Genomic DNA, 15524 nt, shown 5'->3' on the forward strand with positions numbered 1-15524 from the left:
ACATGCTACATGTCAAAATGAATAGAGCTTTGGACTCAGAGAGAGAAAGACGAATTCAAATCTTCCCTCAAATACTTACTACTTACTGTACCCTGGGCAGGTCACTTAAATGAGTTCAAATCAGGCCTTACTAATTTCATGACCCTGAGCCAATAATTTGACTTCTCTCTGTCTCATTTTCTTCATCTGCAAAATGGGGAAAATAATAGCGCCTGTCTTCAGGGGTTATCATGAGGATAAAATGAGATAATATTAGTAATGCATTTTGCAATGCTTAAAACATTATATAAAAGCTAACTATTATTATTAAATATTATTTTGGAGCATAATTATAGAATTGAGGGAATGGAAGCAGAATTGTGCTAGAGCTAGCTCTTAACTGCTTCCTAGAACCAACTGATAAATTTTCAGCACTTATATTTAGATCCCAGAAATCAGCAATATTTACAAATCTGAGCTTTTTTGTGGATTTTCTAAAATTAAGAAAGTAATAAAAAGAATGTTAATAATGCAGATTAAACTTTAAATTATTTTGTGGTTACATTTCTTTGTCTTATTCATAGAACTGAATAACAGTTAAACATTTACCAGCATACCACTCAATTGAAGAGAATTTAGAAATCATTCATTTCAATGTTTTTATTTTACAGATAAGGAAACTGAGGTTGACCTACCTAAGTTCATGTAAGAGAAAAATAGCAAAGTCAGGAATCAAACTAGAGTCTCTTATTCCATGTCCATGTTCTACTGCAATGTTGTTTCTTTCCAAAGACATAATATTATTAGTTCAGTGCTAAATGATGTCCATTCAGGGGAAAACAAAATGTTTATATACACTTTCCTGTTTCAGTATCTTCCAATAGGATGTCAACTCTTAATTCACTTTGGTATTCATATTCTTAGCACCTAATGCAATATCTAGCCCATAACATAATAAATACTTGTTGAATGATTGGTGGCACAATATTACTAGGTCAGTATTACAAAGCAGCAGCATAACTAAATCAAATTCTCAAAAAGATCTTTGATTTCATTGATCTAGAAACTCAATCCAATATGCAGATCACAACCCATACATGGCTACCCTCCTCTGTCACTCCTGCCCATGGTCTCCAGCAAATTTGTCACAGAAGGTGCATCCAACATGTTGTAAGTCTTCAACTTTTTCTGGGATTGATAGGGTATCTGTGGAGCATGCTGGCTAACGACCTATTATGCCTTTCTCTCAACATATGACCAGATCTTTTCCATCATGCAATTTCTTGGCAGTATTCTTGACTCTTCTTTTTTTCCAAAATTTCTCATCAATTATGTTTTACCTGCTCACAACAGCCATGTGCCATTCCATTGGTCTCTATGCAATATTCATTTTTAATTCATATAGGACTATTCCATGCTTTGCTGCCATAGAACAGCAATGGTGAAATTATGAGTATTATAAAAAGAGACCGTGCTTTCTTTTTTAAATTGTCTTAATTTTATTTCTTTTTTTACTTAAGAATATTTTTTCATTTACATGTAAAAACAGTTTTCAACATTCATTTTTGTAAGATTTTGACTTCCATATTTTTATTCCTCCTTCATTCTCTTTTCCCTCCCCAAGATAGCAAGCAATCTAGCATAAGTGATGCATATACAATCATGTTAAACAGATTTCCATATTAGTTATGTCATAAAAAAAAATCAGAACAAAAGGGAAAAACCCATGAGAAAGAAAAAATGAAATAATATGCTTCAATTTAAGTTCAATTTCCATAGTTCTTTCTCTGGATGTGGATGGCATTTTCCATCACAAGTCTAATGGAATTGTCTTGGTTCACCATATTGCTAAGAAGAGCTAAATCTATCATACTTGACCATCACACAGTCTTGTTACTGTATACAATGTTCTTCAAGTTCTGCTCACTTAAATCAGCATCAGTTCATTTAAATCTCTTTCCAAGTTTTTCTGAAATCTGTTCATTTCTTATAGAACAATAGTATTTCATTATATTCATAAACCAGAACTTGTTAAGCCATTTCCCAGTTGATGAGCATCCCCTAAACTTCCAATTCTTTGACACCACAAAAAAAAGTTGCTACAAATATTTTTGTACATGTGGTTCTTTTGCCTTCTTTATGATTTCTTTGAGATACTGACGATCTTTATTTTCTTGAGAAGCTTGAAATTATTTAAAGAAGTTTAGCAGTTTCCTGGAATAGCATTCCATCTTACTGCCCTCTCTTCTTATTGAACTCTAAATTGTCCATCTAAATGCCTGTTTCAGACACATACTGGTCAAGCTCTATAAGGTATCCATCCAAATGTATGCCTTAAGTTTTTTCATTTAATTGATCTATACTGTGTGGATGGTTAGGTCAAAGTCCTTTACATATTTACAGAACTCTCCCCTGTAATGTTCCAGGCAAGAGTTCTTATAATCTAACACAATGATAACCACATATAGGAGTATCTCAAGAAACCCCCATCCTCAGGGAATTTCCTCTTTGATTTGGATTCTATACTGGTTCCCTTTACAATGAACACATTTGGTGAACATATTGTTTTATGTTCCATCTCATGTTTATCATCACAGAGTCACTGAACAAGGTTATTTAAGTTGTTATAAATCTTTAGTGAGAGGCAGCCCAAGTATTAAGTAGATAGGGAGATGGCCTTGGAGCCAGCAGCACCTGATTAAAGTCCTGCCTAGGAGAATGTTTGACACTGAGGGTGTCATTTAGCTTAACGACCTAAGTAATTCCCCAAGATGATAAACTGAAGAGAAGGTCCTGACCAATATTGGTAGAAGGTGTTTTCTCGTCTGAGAATTCTTCATATCAATGAAATCACAGGTCAAGTCCCTGTGTTTCACATAATTGGCACTTTACTGTGAGGGAAGGAGTGGCATTTTACTATACTTAATCAAGAATTTTTTTTTCATAATCAACATTCAATAAGCAGAGAGAGATCTAATATTCTTTATATTGCTAAACTAATTGCAAAATGATAAAAATGTAGTCCACTGTGGAGTATTTCTGGATAACAATCAATCTCTTGTTATGCTTTCAAGGGTGACTCTCCCCAAATCACTGATTTCAGATCTAAATTTCCTGGGTGTGATTGATTAAATCTTCATATGTGTATGTGTCTTATCTCTTTTCCTCGAATAGGAGTTCCATAAGAGATATAGTTCTCTGTGTTTATGTGTCTCTTTCTGTGCCTCTGTCTCTGTCTCTCTTATCTCTCTGTCACTGTGTGTGTCTCTGTCTCTGTCCCTGTGTCTCTCTTTCTGTCTCTGTGTCTGTCTCTGTATGTCACTGTCTCTCTCTCTTTCTCTCTCCATCTGTCTCTCTCTGTCTTCATCTCTCCATCTCTTTCTCTGTCTCTGTCTCCATCTCTTTCTCTCTGTGTTTCTGTCTATCTTTCTGTCTGTCTCTCTCTCTCTCTCTCTCTCTCTCTCTCTCTCTCTCTCTCTCTCTCTCTCTCTCTGTTTCTCTTTTGTGTGTGTGTGTGTGTGTGTGTGTGCGTGTGTCCTTGCTTGTTTGTTCATTATACTTATTATCAGCACAAGGATCACTGTGAATTTTCTTTTAATATTTTTCCAAGTCAAAAATAAGGCCTAACAATAGTAAGCCCTTAATTTTAAAAAGAAAAAAAAAAACAAAACAGTGATTTCTCTTCCTTTGGATCTTTCATGTTCATTGTAGATTTATCTTCAGCCCCTCCTAATTAATTTTTATCCCTTAACATTTTTCCATGTCTTCATACCTATCATACTTCCTTGAGATGTTATTATCACTCTCCTTATAATAATAGTGGATTCTCAAGGCTTGTATTTTAAGAACATTGCCTTAACCAGATACTTGTCTTCCATTCTGCAAATGTATCCTCAGCCCAATTCTACTGATCTATACATAGAATAAATGCACAATGTCATAGTCAATATAAAAATATAAATAACTGGTATATAGAAATAGCTAGCCAAATAAGCTTTATAGAATGTGCTCTCAAAACCTAAAAGTTGTAACTAGCAGCAATAGAGAATCTCTTTTTAAAATCTGAGCTGAATTAGACTGGCTTTTGATAATAGTCATTGAATGAAATTATTCATATTGTTATACTTAAAAGAAATCATACATGATTTTGACACACAAGGGAGATATTTGTTGGAGAAAATCTTTTAAGGGTGACAATAACAAACCAAATGTGTTTGTTTGTTATTATCGACAAACAATAGACTCAATAGGATCTTGTCCTCCTTGCCTTTTTCAGTCAATGATACAACTATAAAAGACAGACAGACAGACAAACTGAGAGAGAGAAAGAATATGTCTACTTGTTCCCTATCAATACATTCATTAAAAACGAACTCTATTTATAAGTAGATAACTCAAATGTATCTCTGCATTTATGTGTCTCTTTGTGTGCCTCTGTCTTTGTCTCTCATATTTCTGTCACTGTATGTGTCTCTGTCTCTGTCCCTATGTTTCTCTTTCTGTCTCTATGTGTCTGTCTCTGTATGTCACACTCTCTCTCTCTCCATCTGTCTCTCTCTGTCTTCATCTCTCCATCTCTTTCTCTGTCTCTGTCTCCATCTCTCTTTCTCTCTGTGTTTCTGTCTATCTTTCCGTCTCTCTGTCTCTGTCTCTGTGATATTTTCTTAGGTACCTTTTTTCATTATTAATAAAGTCCAAAAAATGGCCTTGTTTTTGTTATCTTTCCCTTTTTCAGAAACCTCATCTATTTGTTATTCAATATGTTTAATAATTGTGTTGCCTCCAACATTAATTCTCCTCCACACATACTTAATTCAATCTAGATGCTTTCCTCATCTTTGCTGTCTTCTACTACTATTTCTACTACTTTAATTCTACTTCTCCTGTAAACAAATAGGAACTGTAATGTTAGGATCTAAATATGGTGGTTCCACCCATTCTTAATGGAAAAAAAGTTTGCTGTATAAATTTTTGCAAATTTTTACTATTTGTCTTCTGGTTTTTGTCCTTCAATTTTTATCCCTTAATGCCTTAATTTTTTTTAGAAAATAATTCCTAGGATCTGAACAAGATAAGCACCCAAGAAAATCATTAAAAACAAAATACTCATTTTTAATAGGAAAAGATTAAAAGATATCTTATTGATAAAGGTATTCTCTTTAAATTGGTTGTCAATATATGGTTAGACCATGGACTTGGGAGAACTAAGAACAGGACAAGTTAAAAGTTAGAAGAAGAAAATTACAAAGGGAAAAAGTAATGACATTCAATTTAAACAATCCAATCTTCCATTATTTAAACAAGTAATGGACAGTCAAAAATAGGAAATTGACATCAGAAATGACATCAACATTGATTGTAGTGTTTTTGTACAGGAATTTAATCAAAGTAAATTAATTACAAGTAGAACAAAAAGGACCCAGAAAATAGCTTAGTCCACAGACATGCTTTACTTGGCAAATGCAGAGGAATGGTTGCCAAAGGGAACATCAGGTTAGAATATAAATCATTTGAAAAATCATATAAAGAAAGATGATAGTATTATGAATCAATCAAAAAATTGGTGAAAGATATTTAGTAAACACTTACTATGTGCAAAGCACTATGATTAGCATTAACATACAAACAGAAAAGCAAGATGGATCCTGATCTCTAGTTGCTCACATTCACTTGCAAGTAAAAAGCAAAAGCCCAGTGGTCTTTGGGGTACAGAAGAAAAGTAGAAGGAAATGCTTTTTCCTTAATGTTATTTCCACTAACAAAAATATATCTGTTTCAAGGCCTCTTTTGTAATTTGGTGGGGAAAAAAAAAACCTTTCTTTTCCCAGTCACCAACAGATGTAGTTGCTGAAGAGGCAAGAGCTGCAGCAGCTACAGAAGAAATTATTAACTCTCATATTCATGAAGGTTGGTTCCTTAGTTGGTGGTTTCAGAACTGGGCTGAAAACAGATAGAGTGTGTGCATAGAAGGAGTAGAGACAGGAAAAAAGATGGGAGAGAGAGAGAGACAGAGACAGAGACAGAGACAGAGACAGAGACAGAGAGAGAGAGAAAGAGAGAGAGAGAAAGAGAGAGAGAGAGAGAGAGAGAGAGAGAGAAAGAGAGAGAGAGAGAGAGAAAGAGAGAGAGAGAGAGAGAGAGAGAGAGAGAGAGAGAGAAGGGAAGAGGGAGAGGGAGAGGGAGAGGGAGGAAGAGAGAAAAAGAGAGAGAAAGATTAACTACTGTTTCCAGAGTTTCTGGGTTTAGTGTCTTAGACAGTCTCCATTCAGGTCTTAAGGAGGTGATGATTAAAATGGTCTTACTTGCCTGGTATATGCTATCTCTCATATTTCCTTCAGAATGCCTTACCACTTCAGCAAAATCATCTCATAGAGAGAAGCGATTGAAGATAAAACTGGCAAGACATCCAACCAAGCAAAAGTAACTACTATTGAAAAAATCTGAACCAGCCAATTATTGGTATGTAATCAAGGAAACTGACATAAGCGCTAGTTCATACATCCAATAGCTTTAAAAAAATCAGACAAGAATCTGTTTAGTTCATATCTGATTAATTCTATTACAGTTCCTATGCTGTTATTACAAATACTGTTCTCTTTCCTCACATCCCAACATTATCTAAGACCTGTCACAGTAGACAACTTGAACTCCTACTTCCCTGAGATGATTGAGGAAATTCATTTTCCTTTCCTTTCCTGTCTCACTGTTTTACGTATCAAAACCTCTTTAGTTTTTTGAACCATTTTCATTTTGTTTCCTTCAGTCTCAGAGTAAAAGTAGTCTTTCAATTTGTGAGAAATGGCTGGGTATTTGTTTTGTAATACTTCAGTTTCCCTGCATTAGTTTCCCAGAATTATAATATCTCAGTTTCCCTGAGTTAGTATACTATATCCAAATCCCTCCTTCCTGGCCATTGGGAGTGAATTAGAGCCTCAGAACTCTGAGCACTCTTACATTCCAAAAAGTCATAAAACTCCATATAGCTTATTTCAAATACTTGGATAGCACTCACTATCTTTTTTGACCCAGACTTCCTGTCTCCTGCTCAACTACTTTCTTGACCCCCAATTTATCAAAATTTATGGTTCTTCCTGAAATTGTGACTTACTAAATGTTTCTCCCCCCTTCCCACTTGCCTTTGTTTCCCTGATAGTTGGAGCCTTATAAAAGTCTCTGGAATTAATTGCCGAATGCTGGTTGCTTTGAGATGAGTCCTATTCATCCAACTTGTCCAAACTCCCCACTATTAAAATATTTAAAAACTTAATCTCTGTCTTGCTTCAGTTTCTCCAGCATTACAGTTTGGTTTCCAGTTATGAAGGTTGAATTAGAGAAATAGGACTTTAATTGGAGAGTTAAAACTCACATCAAGGATGGTCAGAGTGGAGGTTATCTCCACCAAAAGAATGTAAGCTTCTTAGGGGCAGGGACTGGGTTTTGTGATTGGGAGAATGGGATGGCCAGAGATTGAAAAGAATCTTTTATTCTTTGCCCCTAGCTTTCCATAGTTAAAGCTCTCTCAATGCATTCACATTCTTGCACCACACCTCCCCTTGTGACTAAGATAAGGAAAGGGTAAGGCTGCAAATCTGCCAAAAAATCCTCTTTATTCTGATCTTGTTTCCTCTCTAAGCCCCCTACTGAGCTTATACCATTGTTTCATGCTCTTTTATTAATGGGGAAAACTTCTACATAAGCTCTGAAACCCAGCCAATGTGAGGAAAAGCCAAGAGGTAGCTGGGGACTCCACTTTGGAGTTTATATAAGCTTTCTGAGAATTGCTCACCTTTGCATTCCCTTGCTGATGACATTTTGGTCGACACTGAATATGTCTTTTCTCATGAGAAAGCAATCAATTCCTTTTTTTCCTCTCCTAAAACAAATCTCTTATTAATTGAAAGGAGAGAGCAGTGACCCTTACCACACAAATTCATCAACAATAATTTATCTACTTCTATGTTCTCCAGTCTCCCCTTGATGGGGGGAACTCTGAAACCATCCTGACTTTGGAGTAAACACTTGAGAACTCCCTGAAGGGGAGAAACTCCTTGAACTCTCGCAGGAGAGGCCTGCCTCACTGAATTAAGTCAAAGTGGTTTCATTCTGTTATCTTGGTGAAACTAGTTGAGCCACCTGTGAGGATCCTCTGCTCACTGAGAAGATATTATCTTTTCAGCGTTAACCCCTCTTTATCTCTCACCTATTTCTCTGCCAGGACCTGACAGAATGTCCAAAGCAGTTTGCTCAGCTGGTAGGACCCTGCCCACTGAGAAGGCATTCTCTTCTCAGTGCCATTTCCCTAATACAACCTGAGAGAGGCCCAAAGCAGGAATATGCTTTGCCAGGGAAGGTCTCTCTTTCCTTGGCGTAGCTACCTGAGAGGACCTCCTGCCCGCTGAGAAGACATTCTCTTCTCAGTGTCAGCCTCCATTTCTCTAACAGGACCTTGAAGAGGGCCAAAACAGGACAATGTCTTGTCAAGGAACCTCTCTCTCTCCTTGGCATAGCTGCCTGAGAAGACTCCCTATGCACTGTGAAGAGACTCCCTCTTCTCAGTGTTAACACCTCTCTTTATCCTTTAGCCAAGATTTCTCTGCTAGGAACTTTATCTTTCTCTCTGTCAGGCCCTTGCCACTGAGGAAGTCACTCTTCCTAGCAAAGGCTGACTTCTCAGGGCCACAATAAACTTCTTTTTTGCCAGTCTAACTTTTCAGATTCATAAATTCTTTTATGAAGGACCTGCACTGACCAGAGGGGGTTCCCAAAACTCTCTATCCTGTGCTGAACCTCATCACCCTGAAATTTTTACCCACTGCTTATTTACCCTTTTCTCTATATTCATTTTCTCCTTAGCTCCTTGTTCCTTATTTTTGATTTATAAACATTCCCTTATCCTTAAAAACTCTCACTTGACCCTCCTCTCATCTCAAGATATCTTGCAATATTTCTCCACTCTTTCACTATTCTATTCCTAGACATAGTAATCCAAATTCATTACTTCTATTTTTTCACCAAATATTTAGTATCTTTAACTCCTTATTACTTGGCTTTTGACCCCATCTCTTTACTAATGCTGCTAAATGAAGGGTCACCGATTCCCTTGAAGTTGCTAAATTCAGTAACCTTTCTTGGTCTTTATTCTCATCTCTGCTTCTGCAGGAGTCTGTATTGTGACTCACCAAATCCATAGCATAATGGAATAAGCACTGGCTCTCAAGTCAGAGGACCTGACTTTTCCCTGCTTCTGACAGTCATTAACTATGTGACCTTAGACAAGACACTTAATCTCTTTGAGTCCCAGGTTCATGATCTTTAAAATAAGGAGAGTCGAATGAGATGGCCTCTGAGTTCTCTTCCAACTCTGTGATTCTTTTGAATAGTCTCTGTTCTTTCATTGTCCTTACATGGCTCTCCTCTTAGCTGTATAATTGCTCCTTCTCAGTGTATTTTATTAGGTCTCCCCTGCTTCTATCTATCCCAATTCCAAGGCTCTGTTATAGGCCTTCTCTTTTTTTCTCTATAATCTCATCCCAATCGATCTCATTTTCAATGCATTCAATTATTATATTTGTACAGATGATTTCCCAAACAATACATCTAACTCTGATCTCTCCTCAGAATTGCAGTCCCAAATCACTAACTGCTTCTACCTGTCATACTGCTAACACTTCAAATGCAAACTGTCCAAAGCTGAATTCATTGTCTTCTCCTTTAAATCTGCCCTTTCTCCCAATATCCCTCTTTTGGTTGAGAGAACCACCATCTTTCCAGGCATACAAATTCAAGATGTTTGTTTTCTCTGCCTAATCCTCCTTTCTCCCTTCCAAACATATCTAATTCATTTCCAAAGTCTGACAATGATCCCTCCATAAGAACTCTTACATCTGTCTTCTTCTTTCTACTCATATCCTTGTCTAGACTCTTACCTTTTCTCCACTGGACTATATCAACAGCCATGTAACTGGTCTCCTTGCCTCTGCTGTCTCCCTTCTCTTATCCCTTCTTCAAACAACTACAGAGATCTAAAAACACAATCCTTTTCATTAAAAACTTTCAATGCTTGTTTTTTTGTTTTTAGAATAGAATGCAAAATACTTAGCCAGGCACTCAAGGTCTCATACAATCTGGTTCTAATCTACTTTTCCAACTTGATATCACATCACTTCGGTTCAAACTAAATTTTAAATATTTCTTGAACTCATTATATCTTCTAACTCTTTACATTTGCACAGATTACAGCCATTCCTACAAGATACTCCCTTCTCATCTTTGTTTTTAAGACTCCCTTTACTCTAACGCTCAACTCAGTTGCTACCTTCTCTATAAAGTTTTCCACTTTCTGTGACAGTCCCCTTTGCTTTCTTCACACACTATCTTATATATCATAACCTCCTATGCCTAACTAAACTAGGCATGTCATATCACCCAGGAGAATAGACAAATTATCATTTTTTTCATCTTTGTATTCCAAAAGTCTGATACAATACCTTACATATAATAGACCTTAACCAATGTCTGTTGAACTAAATTAAATTGAATTCTTTCTATTTCTCTTTTAGCTGAGGTTTAATGGAAATCTATTTTTATGAAGGAACTCTGAATCGATTAGCCACAGACAAATGTTTGTGCTCTCTTAGCTGAGTGGAATTTTCTTGGTCTAACAGTAGGAGGTGACAGAAGTGACCAAAAACAGATAGAATAACATTAAGAAATATTGGCCAACTCAATGTAACTTGGCCGAACTAAATAGCAATGTAGCATATCTGATATTTGGGGAAATAAATTAAAAGACTAAGCTTCAGGTAGAATTCAATTTGTTGTCCATTTCATTTCAAAATTTTCCTTGTTAACTAGTTTTCTATTATGGAAATTATCTTTTCCTTCCCCCCACACATACACATCTCCTCAAGTACAAAGATAACATACTAATTACATCAACATTCCAATGAATCTCATCAATGGCAATGCTCCCTCCAAAGACTGCAAAACATCAATTTAATCTCTCCAATCTTGTCTAAATGCCTAGATTACAACAATAACATATTTTGAAAATTTTTTTAAATCCATGAAGCACATACAAAGTAATAAAATTCAATCCCTTGCCATTTTTGTGGAATGCTGTGGGATGCTTTTTCTCCCTGACACTATTCCTAGGTTTTTTCAACATTTAATTTATAATAATAACTTACATTTAAATAATGCTTTCCATAGAACCTTCTCATACAGCATGTAGCACAAGGCTTTTCTTTCTGTCTTTATAAGTGAAGAGCTCAGGGCTCTGTCTGAGAAGTGAAAGGTTAGAGTTTAACATGATTACATTCAGACCTTAGGCAGGATTTACAAAAGGTCTCCTCATTTCAGTTAGGATTCTATCCATTATAAGATGCTATTTCTCAAAATCTACATTAAATATCTTTCAAATAACACAAACCCAAATTCTTTAAAATAACATAAGTAGGGCCCTTTCTTCAGCTTTGATGTAGTGCAGCTTGATTATAGACATGATATATTTGCTGAAAAGATTTGCCAGTACTGTTATATAGTTATTCAGGTACTAGTCTTAGAGCAAAAGACCCCAGTTTGAGTCCTGATTCTAATGCATTTGCCATGTGAACTTGGGCAAGTTTGATTACCTCTCAAGAACTTCAGTTTCCTCATTTGTAAAAATGTCTTCATAAATGCCCTTAGAAATCAATATAGAAATAGGAGCTACTGTCTTTCTATCTAGCTATCATAGGTTTGCGAGTGTAGAAGAAGCTGAATTAGTTCTCCAGTTCAAAGTATGTTAGTAAGTGCTCATGTTTATTTAAGAACAGTTAATTGGTAAGAGGCAAGTAAGTGGAAGAGTGGTTAAAACACCATGGACCCTGGGTCAGGAAAATGGGAGTTCAAATCCAGCCTGGGACATTTACTAATTGTATGACCTGGGCAAGTCACTTAACCTTGTTCACCTCAGTTTTCTCATTTGTAAAATGTGCTGGAGAAGGAAATGGCAAATAATTCCAGCATCTTTGCCAAGAAAACCCCAAATGAAACCTTGGAGAGTCAGAGAGAACTTTATAATTTACAAACCACTTTCATGTCCATTGTTTTATTTGAACCTTATAAAAAGTCTTATGGAAAAAGTAATAAAAATATTATTATTTTATAGATCACAACTTAGGCTTAAAAGGCAACATGACTTTCTGAAAGTCCTTCTATACTATGTGAAGCTATATGATGTAGTAGATAAGGAGATGGCCTCAAAGCCAGGAAGAACTATATTTAAATCCTTTCTCTGCCATGTAAAGGTCTGGGCTAGCTCCTCTGAAGGGCTCAGAATAAGTCCTTGTCAGGATAAGCAAAAGTCCTTGCCCCACATTGGGCGCCAAAATTGTAAAGGTCCAGTTGTCTCTAAGTTATCCTTCCAAACTGCCGTCTAAACTCAATCTCTCAGTCAGACTGTTCTCCAGGCTTAATGTTGCCTCTTTTATCCTCGAAGAGAATGGGCATGTGAGAACTCAGGGGCTTGTGGGAAAATACTTCAACCAATGAACTTGCTCCCTCTAATGGTGCAAACTCCTTTAAACATGTAAACTCTACCTCAGAAGTCCAAAGGTGTAAATTCCCTTCAAAGGCCTGAACCAAAGGTGTGAATTCTGAGCCACAGAATTGTTTAGACAACCTGAGTTATCACCTTGTAATCCTAATACTGCCATATACTAGATGTGTATCCTGGGAAATCTCCTACTACTATAGGGAAGCTATTCTAATATTAGGCATGGCAGAGAAGATGGCAATCTGCTTTGGGGGTGGGAATTGCCTGAACTAGGAGTTGCCTGTACTAAGTGAAATCACCAGTCTAGGCCCTTTCCCCTTCTTTTGTCTAACAACCAGAACATCTAGGATTTAAATGTAGCCCTTGGAAATTTAAATTCAGTATTATTTCTACTAGATCATATATAGACACTATGAAAACAGGAGAAACCTGTGAACTTGCTCTTAAATAGTGTTAACACTTGAGAGACTCAGGACTAAAATTTGGATTTCCATAAATCTCATGCTTAAGCTTACTTTTTAAAAATTACCAAGTAAAGAAATTATGTCAGATCTTTCTTTTTAACAACAAAAATCCAGAATGAACCATTTCCTTAATCATAGGACAATGGATCTAGGGAATTCACAGCTTTCCTAATCTAAGCCCTTCCTGTTAAAGATAAGAAAACTAAGGCACAGAGTGCTTGAAAGCAGAGAGCTAATAAGTGGTATTTCTCCATGATTTGGATGGGGAGGGAGAGAATATTTTTAAAACATGAAAACATTGTCTAAAGACAACAAGACCTCAGCTGTAGAACTACCTGTACTTTATCTCCTAGAGACTAATTAATGAATTATCATGTGGGCAATTCTGTCCAAAAACAACAAATAAATAAATAAATGCAACAATATTTTTATTCCAGGGGAAATTGTTAATTCTTGGAAAGAATGCCTCCTTAAGGTTTCTTATAATAGTTCCCTACCATTCCAGATGATTCCAGAAGACTACAAAACCTTTAATTTAGGTCTTCATGTTTCCTAAGAGTTAGTAAAAGACAAGAGAAAGTGTTTACAAATGCAAATAATCGCTTTATTTGGCATGATTATACAACGACTTGTGTGAGGGGGTAGGGAGGAGGGAGAGGGGAGTTTTAAAACCTGCACATTACAATAGTTTAATTCAAAGTTAAAACATGGGGGAGGGATTTTTACGCTTTTTTTTTGTCATAGTACGACCATTTCTGCAAGAAGACCAGTGATTTCCTTAGCACACAAAATGGTCAAGAAACTGTAGTCACATCAAAGTTTAGAATTCAGGGATGGTCCAAAATCAGATTATTTGCCCTAAGACTCATTCAATTGCAGGTATGGGAATCATGTCAGTAATTCTTTTAAACAGCCACCCAAACAAAACATTTCATCAGTTTCTATACCATCAAAATATATAATTCCACACTTGGCAGTTAAAGTAAGAAATACTACACCCACTAATGGTACATCTATTATTCAGTATAAAAGAACATATTTAGAATAATAAATACCCAACAACATATGGGAGCTTGGGGGGGGGGGGAATCCACTCTACCAAAGTATAATTCCTGAAGACAGGGGGATTGATTAAATGGTGGTTTTGCATCAATTCCTTCTCTATAATTCTGGGACATGTCACAATTCCAATAGCAGATAGAATACCATGAAAAGACAAAGAAAGGTGGGAGGTAGTTAATTACAGAGTTATGTAAAGGTGAGTGAGTAATAATAGCATGTCATGGTGTAGGGAACCTGATGAAAGAAATTGAATATAGAAAATGTTTACCTGCTAAAGAAAGGTTTTCATCTTTTCAGAAAAAGATCTAAGTTGCCTGGAAAGAATTACACTATGAAATTATTTTAAAAGAGTTAAATCTTGAAGATAAACAAATCCCTAAGACAACAATACTTACTATTACTCACCCACCCTCTTATACTTCACTATGTATATGGGCATACATAGAGAAGGGGACATTTCTAATCCTGTCTTGATTGAGGCAAAAATAGATTTGAGGGAGGATCTAAAAAGAAAAAAAAAAAAAAGGTTTTAGCAATATGTTGTTTTCACCCATCAACATTTATGGAAAGATAAGAGAGATTACAGAATTAAAATGAACTTATTTTCATATTAATAATTTGGGACTGAGGAAAGTCTAAAATCACATGCCCATCTAAGCACCAAATTTGTCATAACTAACTTTGACTTGGCTTAAAAAGCTAAAGGCACAAAGCAGTGTCTTTTTTTTTTATCATGTTTCTCAAGGTTATCATATTCCTTGTCCCTTGAACAACTATTACCCAAACATATCAGGAATAATCATCTAAAGGCTCTGGAAAAAAAGGATCACCTGCATTTGCTTATCTTACCTAGAAAGTTCCTACCATCTGCATTTCTAACAATGACTTGCTAGATATTCCGAATCCCTGTCTCTCCTAGTAAATTAGAATGTCAATTTGACCAAAGACAATTTAATATGTTTTACAAGCAATCAGAATTCTATTCACCAGAATCTTGCTATTTCATTCCTTTTTTCCTTATACAGGTTCGCAGCCATCAGCCATGTCTGGAATGCCTTCATTTCTAACTGCTGACTAAGAATCCCCAGTTTCCTTCCAAGTGGAGTTCAGGAGTCACTTCCTTACATAAGGGTTTTTCTGATCTTCCAGCTGAGTGTCTTGGAATTACCTCATGTCACTTAGTATATTTCATATTTTTGTACCTTTGTTCATTAGATTATAAGCTTCCAAAGGACAGAGATTTTCATTTTTCTCTTTGTGATAACAGTATGCAGTACAGTATCTTGTACGGCCTCACAGAAACGTAATATTTTTTGAAATGAATATGTAAAACAATCCCAAACAAAACAAAACAAAAATGGTTTCCCTATCACAGGAGAAATGAGCTGAGGCCCCCTAGAGAATACTCTTAGGTTTAGTTCCAGAACAGAGTGGAAATCCCAAATGTCTGGAGTTTAGATCACCCTCCTTTCATCTTCCTC

This window comes from Sminthopsis crassicaudata, chromosome 2, assembly GCF_048593235.1.
Source record: "Sminthopsis crassicaudata isolate SCR6 chromosome 2, ASM4859323v1, whole genome shotgun sequence".
Lineage (NCBI taxonomy): Eukaryota > Metazoa > Chordata > Mammalia > Dasyuromorphia > Dasyuridae > Sminthopsis > Sminthopsis crassicaudata.